Genomic DNA, 13,429 nt, shown 5'->3' with positions numbered 1-13,429 from the left:
TAGACCCCAGCGATAATATCACTGTGTCATTGCTCCCCCTTGCATATACTTGCATACCTAATTTCCAGAGCATATGTTGTAAAGTATTTACGTGACAGATTTGGTTTTGATATATAACACACTAATGTTTGCTTCACCTTGCTATTTATAAGATCCCCCCAAACTGATTCTGTGGGAAGTGGTGGAAAGGGTCTGTGGCGTTATTTCCGATAGACTTGGACAAGACGGTCAGGGAGACTCACCTCAACGCTGAGATGATCTGAAGAATTGGTCAGCAATACAGGACAAGCATCAATATTCTTTCCCCCCACTTTTCCAGGATAAGTGTCACCATATTCTTCTGCTGCCTCACACTCACTGTGTATCTGTTATAACACCTACCCCCGAACAAGGCTCACACTCTATCTCCAAATAAGGGTCAAGCACGACCACACTCACTGTTGAGTTCAGCCAGTTCCTTCCCTCAGTTTTTCTGTCACTGACGCAATAGCCCCGCACACTAATACCACTGCATGGATACAATACTTTGGTCAGACTCCCTACGGACATCTCACCCTTCCCCCATACCAGCATTAACAGCAGGGACAGCCACTCCCACCCTCACTCCGTCCCTCCTCTTCTCCCATTACACGAGAAACATCCTGGAATAGGACATAACAGGCCAAGCAGGGTGTTAGAGTGCCCGATTTCCGTTCCCTCACCCTCTACCTCGACATTTGGGGAGGATCCTGGAAAGAGCCAGAGAGGACCAGGACACCTTGTGTGGAGATTCTGAAACATCGCCGTCCCACCAACCAAGTAAACAGCAATGTTCAGTAAAGCGCAATTCTCAATTTAAACTCGCTGGCAGTTCCAATCTCATCTCTCTCACTTTTCAGGCTGAGTTAAAAGATGTCAGATGGAGACAGAGCGTCTGCAATGGGATACAGACAGGGGGAGGTCAGGGCATCTGCAATGGTATACAGACAGGGGGAGGGCAGAGGGTCTGCAATGGGATACAGACAGGGGGAGGGCAGAGCATCTGCAATGGGATACAGGCAGGGGACGGCAGAGCGTCTGCAATGGGATACAGACAGGGGGAAGACAGGGCATCAGCAATGGGATACAGACAGGGGGAGGGCAGAGCATCTGCAATGGGATACAGACAGGGGGAGGGCAAAGCGTCTGCAGTGGGATACAGAAGGGGGAGGGCAGAGCGTCTGCAATGGGATACAGACAGTGGAGGGAACACTGTCTGCAGTGGGATACAGACGGGGGAGGGCAGAGCGTCTGCAATGGGACACAGACAGGGGGAAGGCAGGGCATCTGCAATGGGATACAGACAGGGGAAGGAAAGATCACCTGCAATTGCATACAGACGGGGGGAGGGCAGAGAGTCTGCAATGGAATACACACAGGGGGAGGGAAAAGCGCCTGCAATGAGATACAGACAGCGGAGGGCAGAGCGAGTGCAGTGCGTCGACAATGTGATACAGACAGGAGAAGGGCAGTGTGCCTGCAATGGGAGACAGACTGGGGAAGGGATGCACCTCTGCAATGGGATACAGACAGGGGGAAGGCAGGGCAACTGCAATGGAATACAGACAGGGGAAGGACAGAGGGTTTGAGCTACAGGGAGATGATGAACAGGATGAGGCTTTTTCCTCTGGCATGTCAGAGACTGAATGGTGACATGACAGAGGTTTAATTAAGTCCTGAGGGACATGGAGAGTCTGATTGGTCAAGATCTTTTTCCCAGTGTAGGGGCGTCCAGAACTAGACGGCATAGGGTGAAGGTGACAGGGCAAAGACAGAAGGGACCTGAGGGGAACCTTTTCATACAGAGGCTGGTGGGTGTACTGTCAGAGAGAGTAGTGAAAGCGGGTACAATTACATGTTTACAATGTATCTGGATAGGTACATAAATAGGAATGGATCATGTGATGTGGGCCAAATGCTGGCAAGTGGGACGAAATCTGATTAAGATGCCTGATTGGCATGGACAAATTGGTCAAAAGGATCTTTTTCCACGCTGTATGATTCTCTTATTCTCACAGCGGGATGAGGAATAATTCTAAAAGGGCCATTCGAATGGGAATTCTCTTCCCCGGAAGTTTGTGGTTCTTCTCTGATTACAAGTATTCTCAGCTGAGTTAGTTAAAGATTTGACAGAAAAGTGAGTCACGGATAATGGGAGACAGACAGGACGATGAGCTTGAGACCACAATCTGATCAGCCACAATCTTAATGCCTGGTGGAGAAGGCTCAAGTTCTCCAATGACCCGCTCCTGCTCCTCAGTCCCATGTTTCTGTGTTCCATTCAACCCCTCAAACCTGATAGACAGGAGCAGTTAGATTCCACTTATTGTTATAGCATGGTTTACAGAAATAGAGGAAACACTTCCGTCCCTCGAGACTGTCCCACTCGGTTTGGGAGATTGGAAAATGTAATTGGAAGGCCTAGGCTGGATATGGAAGAGGTTGCTCATTTCTCTTTACAAAACTTCCCCTCTCTGTATCTTGTGCTTCATTTGTTGAACATGTTGTAGACCCAGATTCACTGTGAATACAGCCCCCAAATCTCACCCAGTGATGTCTCACAAAATCCACGGGTCTCCCTGATTGCAATAGTCCATAAAATACCTTCCAGGAAAATAACACATACTAACTTTCCAATAACAGAATGGGAGAGCATCAGAAACAGGTGCAGGTCATTCACATCCCAAGCCTGCCATGCCCTTCACTAAGATCAAGGCTGACCTGCTCCAAGTCTCAAATCTTATTAATGTCCAAGTCTTCTTGAGCACTTCCATAGAACACAGAACAAAGAACAGTATTGATTTGGAGATGTCGGTGTTCGACTGGGGTGTACAAAGCTAGAAATCACATAGCACCAGGTTATGTTCCAACAGGTTTAATTGGAAGCACAGTAGCTTTTGGAGCATCGCTTCTTCATCAGGTGATAGTGGAGGGCTCGATCGTAACACAGAATTTATAGTAAAAATTTACAGTGTGATGTAACTGAAATTATACACGGAAAAATTGATTGTCTGTTAAGCCTTTCATCTGTTAGAATACCAAGATAGTTTCACTTCTTTCATGTGTAAATCACAAAACCTTTTTTTTAAAAAAAAATTTGCATTCTCAGGTGAGCTGTGCACAATGGTGACAGCAAGATAAAATGTTGAAGGTGTTGGCCCCCTGTGTTCTCTGACTATGCCATGATGTTTAGATTGATTCTAAGCTAAAAAGTGAGATAACGGAGTTTTACATGAATTCCTGCAGATTTTGAGCTCAAGGTTCTACATTAATGCATGCAGTTAGGACCTTCAGCTCTCGACGTTGTGTTGTTTGTCCTACTCGAACCTACATGCTTCCGTTCACTTTGTTCCATGTGCCTATCCAAGAGTCTCTTAAGTTTCCCTCACGTATTTGACTCTACTACCACTGATGGTAGTGCATTCAACACACCCACCACTCTCTGTGTAAAGAGTCTACCTCTGATATCTCCCCTAAAACTTCCTCCAATTACCTTCAATTTATGCCACCTCGTGATAGACATTTCTGCCATGGGAAAATGTCTCTGGCTATTCACTCTCTATCTGCCTCTCATCATCTTGTACACCTCTGTCAAGTCACCTCTCATCTATTTTTCCTCCAATGAGAAAAGCCCTCACTCCCTCACGGTTTCTTCGTAAGACTTCTAGTCCAGGCAGCATCCTGGTAAATCAGATCTTTACACTCTCAAAAGCTTCATTATCCTTCCTATAATGAGGAGACCAGAACTGAACACAATATTCCCTGTGAGGTCTGAGCAGGGCTCTATCGAGCTGCAGCATAACCTCGCGGCTCTTAATCTCAATCCCCCTGCAAGTGAAAGCCAACATACCATACGCCTTCTTAACAACCTGATCAACTTGGGTGGCAGCTTTGAGGGATCTGTGGACACGGACGCCAGGATCCCTCTGTTTCTCCACACTGCCAATAATCCTGCCTTTAACCATGTATTCTGCATTCACATTCCAGCTTGCAAAGTGAATTACTTCAGTTTGAACTCCATGTGCCATTTTCAGCCCAGCTCTGCATCCTTTCGATGTCCCATTGCAACCTACAATAGTCCTCCACATTCTGTACCACTCCAACCACCTTTGTGTAATCGGCAAACTTACTATACAACACTTCAACACCCGCATCCAAGTCATTTTTGAAAATAACAGAAAGCAGAGGTCACTGAACTGATCCCAGCGGGACACCACTGGTCCCTTTCAGTGATCTAGCTCCCCTAACTCTCTGTGTAAGAGAATTCCTGACATTCACGACCTTCTGTTTGAAGAAAACATTCTCTGCCTCTGCACCATGACCTATTGATATGAACAAAAGAGGTAACGCAGGGGCTCAGGTAAGAGAGACTGATCTTGAACTCAAGGCAGTATTTGACTGAGGATGACATCAAGAAACCTGAACAAAATCACACTCACTGAGAATTAATTATGACCTCTACACTGCTTGGAGTCATTCACGGCACAAGGGAAGATGATTATCATTGGTGGGCATCAATCATCTTAGCCGTGGGACACATCTGCAGGAGATCCTCAGCGTAGCTTCCTCAGCCCAGGCATCTCCAGTTTGTCATCATAGAATCCCTACAGTGTGGAAAAAAGCTATTCAGCCCATTGAGTCCAAACTGAGCAGATTAGATTCCTGACAATGTGGAAACAGGCACTTCGGCCCAACCAGTCCACACCGACCCTCCGAAGAGTAACCCACCCAAACACATTTCCGTCTGACTAATGCACCTAACATGATGGACAATTTAGTATGGCCAATTCACCCTGCGTGCACATCTTCAGACTGTGAGAGGAAACCGGAGCACCCGAAAGAAACTCATGCAGACAAATGGGGAATGTGCAAACTCCACACAGACAGTTGCCTAAGGCTCTAATCGAACCTGGGACCCTGGTGCTGTGAGGCAGCAGTGTTAGCTACTGATTCACCGTGCCAGCAGAAGAGGGGGCATTCACTGAAGTCTACAAAGTTTTCAGGACAGGTTGTCCCTCTTCAGCTCTTGAAACAATCTGTGACCATGTATAGCAAGACTCAGACAACATTCAAGACCGTGTTGTTAAAGTCTGGGTAACATTTATGTAACAGCACAGTACATTTCCACAGTAAAAGGACAAGTTCATTCAGCAGCTCAATCTGGTTTCACGAGAATGTGGGGAAGCCATTCATCCCATCAAAACTACTGGGCAAAAGAAGGATAGCCCATTCAGTGCCTCCTGCCTGTTGCACAGGAACGTGGGAGTCTGCTCTCTCGCACATGTCACGTACATGGGATCAGAAAGAACCATTTCACACCCGCAGTCACTTACAAAGGAACAGGAAGAGGTTATTCAGCTTGTCAAGCCACTAACGCAGGAACAGGAAAGTGTCAGACATTCTCCAACATCACAAACAAATGGAGCAGGGGCTGCACAGACAGACTGCTCCAAATATGATACATATGGCTTAATTACTCATGGCACATATGTGTTACTTTAACATGGTTTTCTGGCAGTCGGAATGAAGCCAACATTTTTTAGCCATTCTCCAAGTTATCTTCCATCTCCACGAAGGCAGACCCATGGTCTCCGTGGAGGTCAGAAACCGATGGGGAATAACTAACTGTTTCAGAATGATGGCATTTTGGCTGCTGACAGGATTGTGTACAAAGTGACATTCAATGCAGTGTCACACAGTAACTGTGCATTAAAGTGTTCAGAGTTCATTCAGAGCCTCCACCTCTCTGTCAATCGACGTGCGGGTTCTGCAGATGCATGTAAACTGTCGTGAATTAAACATTCAATGAAAAGTATGACATTGTCACCCCATTCAGCTGTTTGGGTCATAATGAGTTTCTGTCCATACCCATCAAGCTTCAACTTCTTATTCTTTCACAGCGCTACAGATTAAGCACATAGTTACTGCACTCTCTCCTCATGGTAACATCATGCTAGTGTTTAGTCTGGTCAAACCCCTTTGCACTGTCTCGGTGACAAAGAGATCATTGGTTATAAAGCAGACCAAACTTTACACAAAGCACCAAATACTGTCTCAACAAAACACGATCAGTGGGAAAGATATTCTAACTTTTGTACTTCAATCATTTTGCCTGAAGAGCCACATATCATTTACTTCCTGTCCCTGTATGAATTCTGTCAGTGACTTATTACCAAGGACATCCAGGTCTTTTTCAACAAAAGCACTCACCAACCTCTCTACCATTTAATAAATATAAATGTACATGATGATATTTGTTGTTCACATCTGAATAATTGTTATACCTTGTGAACAGCTATTGCTCAAACACTGATCCTGCTGCCATCCATCAATCCTTCAGTCCAGAGAAAAACGCTACGCTTCTCGTATCTCCGTTTCTCAAATTTTATTCCATGTGGTATATGTTCCACGCCTACCTACCTATGGACTCTAACATTCCCCATTCACCGGTATTCAGACATGTCAAGCGTCTTCTAAAAATACAAATACTCCAATCCCATTGGTTCTCAACTTTCGATGTCACAACGGACAATCTCCACAAACAGGTTTATCAAAGATCATTTCCCTTTCCTGAATCTAGGCCGAATGTACCAAATCATATCATTATTCTCCAAGTGTCTAGTCGTCATGTTCCTTCAAAAAGGTTCCAATTTTTTTTCTCACAGCTGACATCAAATTATTTAGTTTTCTGTTTTCCCTCTCCATCCTGTTTTAAATATTTAGGTTGACAATAGCTGCTGTCCAGTCTGCAGGATCCTTTCCAGAATCTAACTAGCTTTGAAGAATAATCAGTAATTCTTTCACGAGCTCTGTTCTCGTCTCAATCACTCTGAGATGTAACTCATCAGATGCAGCAACTTATGAAACTTCAATTCAATTAGATTTTCATTAACATACACTTCATTAATTCTGATTTCCTTCAGTTTCCAATTTTTACCAGTCCCTCTGTTTCCTAATATTTGTGGAAAGTAGTTTCTGTACCTTCCCCTGCGGAGATGGAACCAATGCATTCCTCTCAGCAGGCAGATGGTTTCAGTCAACTCGTGAATACATTGGAGGACTGCACTTCAGAGATGGTGGATATATTACCCACTGCTGCCTGAAAAGTTCCAGAATCAATCCAGTTTAATTTATCGTGAGTGTCAGCGCAGTCCTGCTACTGGTGTGAGAACACAGGTTATACTGAAGGAGGGGATACAGCTCAGTGACCACCTCAGTTTTGAGACAAGCTGGTTTTACACTTTACACCTGAATGGCTGCAGATTAGACAAATCTTCCTGGAAATCCCAGAGAGGAAAATATAGTGCCTCGCTCCTCCCTGTTTATACAGCTTCCCTTCTTTGTAGTCTCAGCTCCATTTGTTTATCATGGACCCAGACACACTGTAAATGCAGTATCCAGAATGGGCTTCCCAGACCACCGAGGCTCCATGAATGAACCCAGTAGCTGACATCAAAATCTTGAGAACACCATCCACAGAGCCTCCACTGACTTTCCAGATGGCAGCAGCAAGTGAATTCCCCACACCTACAATGCATCCATTCACTACTGAAAATGCCTCGGTCTCCTCAGTTTCTCTAGGAGACAGTGAAGACTGCAGATACTGGAGATCAGAGCTGAAAAATGTGTTGCTGGAAAAGCACAGCAGGTCAGGGAGCATTCAAAGATCTGGAGAATCGACGTTTCTGGCATGAGCCCTTCTTCAGGAATGAGGAAAGTGTGCCAAGCAGGCTAACGTAAAAGGTAGGGAGAAGCGACTTCGGGGAGGGGCGTTGGAAATGCGAGAGGTGGAAGAGGGTGATAGGCCGGAGAGGGGGTGGGGGCGGAGAGGTCAGGAAGGAAATTGCAGGTCAGGAAGGTGGTGCTGAGTTCGAGGATTGGGATTGAGACAAGGTGGGGGGAGGGGAAATGAGGAAGCTGGAGAAATCTGAATTCATCCCTTGTGGTTGGAGGGTTTCCAGGCGGAAGATGAGGCACTCTTCCTGCTGGAGGAAGAGCACCTCATCTTCCGCCTACGAACCCTCCACCCACAAGTGATGAATTCAGATGTCTCCAGCTTCCTCATTTCCCCCACCCCCACCTTGTCTCAATGCCAATCCTCGTACCCAGCACCACCTTCCTGACCTGCAATTTTCTTCCTGACCTCTCCACCACGACTCCCACTCCGGCCGATCACCCTCACTTTAACCTCTTTCCACCTCTCGCATTTCCAACGCCCCTCCCCCAAGTCCCTCCTCCCTACTTTTTATCGTAGCCTGCTTGGCACACTTTCCTCATTCCTGAAGAAGGGCATGCCCCAAACGTGGATTCTCCTGATCTTTGGATGCTTCCTGACCTGCTGTGCTTTTCTAGCAACACATTGTTCAGCACCTCAGTTTCTCATCCTGGCTGAGAAAGCTCATACATCTCCACACAGTCGCACAGTAACAGTTCCTCTCTCCAAATAAACAGTTGACAATGGAACTTTACGTTTCTCTATATCTCAGCGACTAGAAGTATTGCTGATGGAGTTGATCACCACACTCAGAGACAAGAGATAGAGGGAAAATAACTCACGGTAAGCAGGGACATCCCGTAATAAATATGATATTCAGGAATATGTGAAAAGTGGAAATGGTAGAATAACTTCCCATTCTGTTTTTCTTCCAGTCCATCATCAGCAATCCTTTTGCTTGCTTTTCCTTCTCTCTCTCTCTCTCTCTCTCTCTCTCTCTCTCTCTCTCTCTCTCTCTCTCTCTCTCTCTCTCTCTCTCTCTCTCTCCATCTCTCTCTCCATCTCTCTCTCTTTCTCTCTCTTGATGGACATCACCCACTCAACACAAACCTCCCGCTCACCCTTCCTGCCATCCCTGATATAATAATATTATTTCTCAGCTGCATTCAGTTTTGATAGGTTCACTGAACTCGAAACATGTTTTTTTTTTCCGACCGACTGCCATACCTGCTGAGATTCTCCAACATTCTTTCAGACGGTGCAGAATTTTATTTCAGATCGCCAGCATCCGCATTTCCTTGGTTATTTCACCTTTAATGTTGTTGTTTCCCGGGATGCCAGAATCACTAGCAAGGCAGTATTTATTGTCCATCCTAACTGCCCTTGACCACGCGGCCATTTGTCAAGGCAATATGGAGGCAACTAAATTGTTGTGGATCTGAGGTGACACTTAGTTCCGACAGGTCAAACATGTTAGGCTTCTTTACCAAAGGTTATCAATAAAATAAGAAAAGAAATCCTGATGGTTTGTGCTTGTCATGAGTGAAATTAGGTTTCATTCCAATTTTTGATCTTGGAATTTAACTTTAGTCATCGGCTGTGGTAGGATTTCAGACAATGCTTTTAGAGTCATGACTTGCGCCTCTGAATTACACAGTCAGTGACATTATTCCTCTGTTTAAGATTCCCTGTTGTGAAGTAACTGTAGAGACAAGAACAAGTTTGTGGTCAAAGTTTTTGTAACTGGAAGAGAGGTCAGAAGAGAACTGGAGCCATAAAATCTGTCGTGAACGAAGGGGTCGGTGATTGCGAAGTCAGCAACATAACTCAGGCAGAGCTGGAAATTGGGGATATTATGAAGGGAGTGTCAGCAGATTTGATCACACAGAGCGAATATGGAGATATAAAACCGTTCACAGTAAAAAGGAAACTCAAGGTTCCGAACAGTCTTATTCCTTCTCAATATTTATGAATAAGTAGTTTTGAAATGCATAAGAAGGAAGTGGGGTTTGTGACTGAAAGTTTATGTATTTGTTAAATATAATCAACCAGAATAGCAATGACATTCAGCATCATTTATAGAATTGACAGAGATAGACTAACCAAGAACACCAACAATAGCGAGGATGGGATAGTACCCAGTTTGAATAATCATCAGTACTGCTCGTATCCGCAACTGTAACCATGCCCAATCCTGAGAAAGCCAGTAAAGACCCACATATAAACTCCTGTCCATTGTTGGAACATTCAAGTGTAATGTTCTCAGATTCGGATCCATTGTTGGAACATTCTAGTCTAATATTCTCAAATTAAATCCATTGTTGGACCATTCTAATGTTCTCAGATTCTGATTTCTCTCTCTTCCTCTGTAGCTGCTGATTCCAATCTTGTTGAGGTTGACGCTGCGCCGAATACTATGGCAAAACAAGTTAAAAGAAGGCTCTAATTATGGAAGAGGGAAAGCCTCCAGTGACCCAGGTGGGTCCAGACAGACTGATATTAATCACAGTCACTGAACAAACAGTTCCAGTTAACCCGTTTCATGGCAACTCTGATATATCACAATAATTGGTGTGGGTGGGATTTTGATATCGATGATTATTGGGCTCATGGCACATCTCCAGTTGTAAACATCGAGGTGGGGGAGAGACATAATTCTTTCTCTTCACAAGCTCGATTATTCTGCTGCTTTTTGGCAATATAGGAACTGCTGGGCTCCTGAGGCCGTCTGTGTCTGATCACCAGGCCTGCTGCATCTTTTTGTTTTATTTATTTATGTTTAAATTTGACTTTTGTCTGTCCAGCATTTAACGGCTTAGGTGGGTTTAGGCATTTTTGAGAGACACCTACAGAGCCATAGACGATGTAGATACAGTCCATTCCTTGTGTTCTTGCAGCCACGGCCTGGTCCTGTAGAGTGATGGTCGAACTCTCACAGAACCAGGACTCTTAATTTAAACTTTCACCAGTTATTGCTGGGGTCTCAGCGGGGTTGGAAGGCAGGAAATCTCTTCCCGGTTCTACACACTCTCTCTGTGATTTCTCTCGGAACTGTCTCTTGATGTTCTTTCCTCCTGGATTGGAGAACTGCATGTCAGACAATCTGTTTCCTGCATTTGTTTTTTGACCTTTGTGTGCTTATTAGATGATACCATATTGAAGCAGTTAGTGTATAGTAGTTAAATAAACTATTATTCTGCTAAGTTTTCGAACAGAATTAAGTTATTGCAAGTTCGTCTTCCTTTTGTTGTCTTTTATCGTCAGTCTTCGAATAAATTGTGTTTTGCTAAATGTCGAATATTTTGACCAAGTAAATTCTATCTCAAACACAACACCTTACATTTACCAGCGGAATGGGCCGAGCTGGAGGAGTGATAATCATGGCAAGAATTATATCGGTTACCCAATCCACCTCTCAGATCCAGCCCGGGCACGTATAAGGCCAGATGAGGTACCTCCTCAACATGAAGCGCTGCGTAGACCAGGCTCGTGTACTACTCAGCAATCTGTTCAGGATCGAACACTGTTTAGAGCTCACAAGTGCACTACTTATGTGTCCAACAGTGCACTTATCTATAAATTTGGACGAAATGATCTGTTCAAGACAGGGCGCTGTGCATTGCTCTGTGCACACGGACTGGATATCTGTGCAGCATGGGGAGCTGTGCAGTAAATAGCAGTGAATTTATCTTTTAATCTGGAGCAATTACCTTCCCAGCATACGCAATGCGTGCACCAATTGCTGCATTGCTGTGTAACACTGTATTAGATCACTGCCCAGCGTGGGGAACCTTGCAGTTCATGCTGGAAGCTGCAGGATGTGCAGCACCTCTCCATTTACAGCTCCATATCTCCAGTGTGGCATGACACAGGAGTGCTGTGGGTGTGAAACTCACTGCCAGAGAGAGATGGCGGGGGAATCAGTTTAAATACCAACAAATAGGAGAAACTTTCTTAAAAGCGAGGGGAAGATTGAGAGAGAATTTCAGAGAATGATCTGATAGTAGGTTTAAAAATTGTGAAATGAGAACATTTTGATAGCGTCTTGCAATATAGGCCACTGTTTCTAGGAATGATGGGTGAGCAGGATATTTGTGTAAATTATGATGATTGAGAATTTTGGATAAGCATTTGTCCTGCAGCGTTGTAACTGGGAGTAGGATCAGCAGAGTTTTCGACTCACTGGGCTGAATCGTACAATAATTTGTCTCAGTGCCATTTTCATTGAATGTGACAGAAGGAATATCTGCACGAGGCAGAGCTAGTTTCCTGGTGTTATCTTATCGAACTCACCTCATTAACTACCCACCCTACCTCATGGTGTCCCTCTCATTCAACGCCAGCACGATTTTTCCCCCCATTATGGCTGGAGGTGCTCACCATCGCCCGGATGCCCCTGGATATTCCGTGATCGCTGGTACTGCTGCCATCATGAAAAGGCCAATGGGCACACGGTTGAGCTTTCCCAGTTTGGAGCTGCCCTGCACAGTTTACCCGAGCATGGCAGATAAAGGGAAATTACACCACAGCTTGACGACAGAGGCACGGAGGTCATGGTGAATTGTCTAGTACAGAGGGGGACCATTCTCTTCCCAGACCATGGTCTGAGCACACCACCCAGCTCAGTGCAGTATCTGCGTCCGAAGAAAAGTCCAGCAATACAGGAAAAGCATCAATAACCTTACCCGTTCTGTCAGGATAAGGGTCAATGTATTCTCTCTACTCTCTCACACTCATTGTATATCTGTTAGTGCCTTCCCCAGAATAAGGCTCCATCACTCTTACCACTGTAATAAGCACCTTCTTTCTGTCTCTCTCTCTCTCTCTCTCTCTCTCTCTCTCTCACCTACGTCCTACGTAATACCCCCACATGGTTATAAAATATTCTTATGAGTGCAGTTTCTAGAATTCTCTGGTTGATGTCGTTCGTAAAAATGTTCCAAATAATTTTCAAAATAATTCAATTTCAGCAAAATGTTCATCCCCCAGTATGCAACGCATCAGAGGAAGGAGCAGAGTTTTACTTTTTTAAAAAAATCACTCAGGATGAAAGTGCATCATGAGGCCATTAATCCTCTCAAATATGCTCCACTAATCAAGCAAAGGGAGCACCTAAACACTTGAAGACTCACTCTCTTCTTGAAGACAGGCGCCACTTTGGAGTTTCGCCAGTTTCACTGGAACACTCCTGTAATCCCAAGAGTTATGGAATATTTCACACAGTGCCACCAGTCACTCCGTAACCATTTCTATCAAAACAAGCTATGAATTGCTGATGAGCTGTTTACCTTTGGTCTTTTCTGTTTGAGAAAAGCCTTGTTTATTTTGCTAGAGACAATGCAAAACTTTCATCGGACTACAATTTTGTTTATAATATTGAAACTCTTCGTGCCTTCCCCTGCGAGGAACAATGTAAAATAATGTTTTAAATTCTCTGCATGTTCCCTGAAATCAGTTCCCCAGTCACATCCTACAGGTATCCCATATATTCTTTCTTACCTTCCTTCCAAGGGTCACACACACATCATGAATGTTTTTTTATTTGATATGGGAAAACTCTTGCGGTTAGTTTCTTTTCATATTTCTTGCCAGTTTTGAAATGTTTTTTCTTCGTATTTTGTTTTATACAATCTGCTTCTTGTTCCAAAAGTAAACTTCCCAAATGTGGCCGACGCTAGAGCTCAACAATCTGAATTC

The sequence above is a fragment of the Chiloscyllium punctatum genome, chromosome 18 (genome assembly GCF_047496795.1).
Source record: "Chiloscyllium punctatum isolate Juve2018m chromosome 18, sChiPun1.3, whole genome shotgun sequence".
In the NCBI taxonomy this organism is placed as follows: Eukaryota; Metazoa; Chordata; class Chondrichthyes; order Orectolobiformes; family Hemiscylliidae; genus Chiloscyllium; species Chiloscyllium punctatum.
This window is presented reverse-complemented; position numbering follows the sequence as displayed.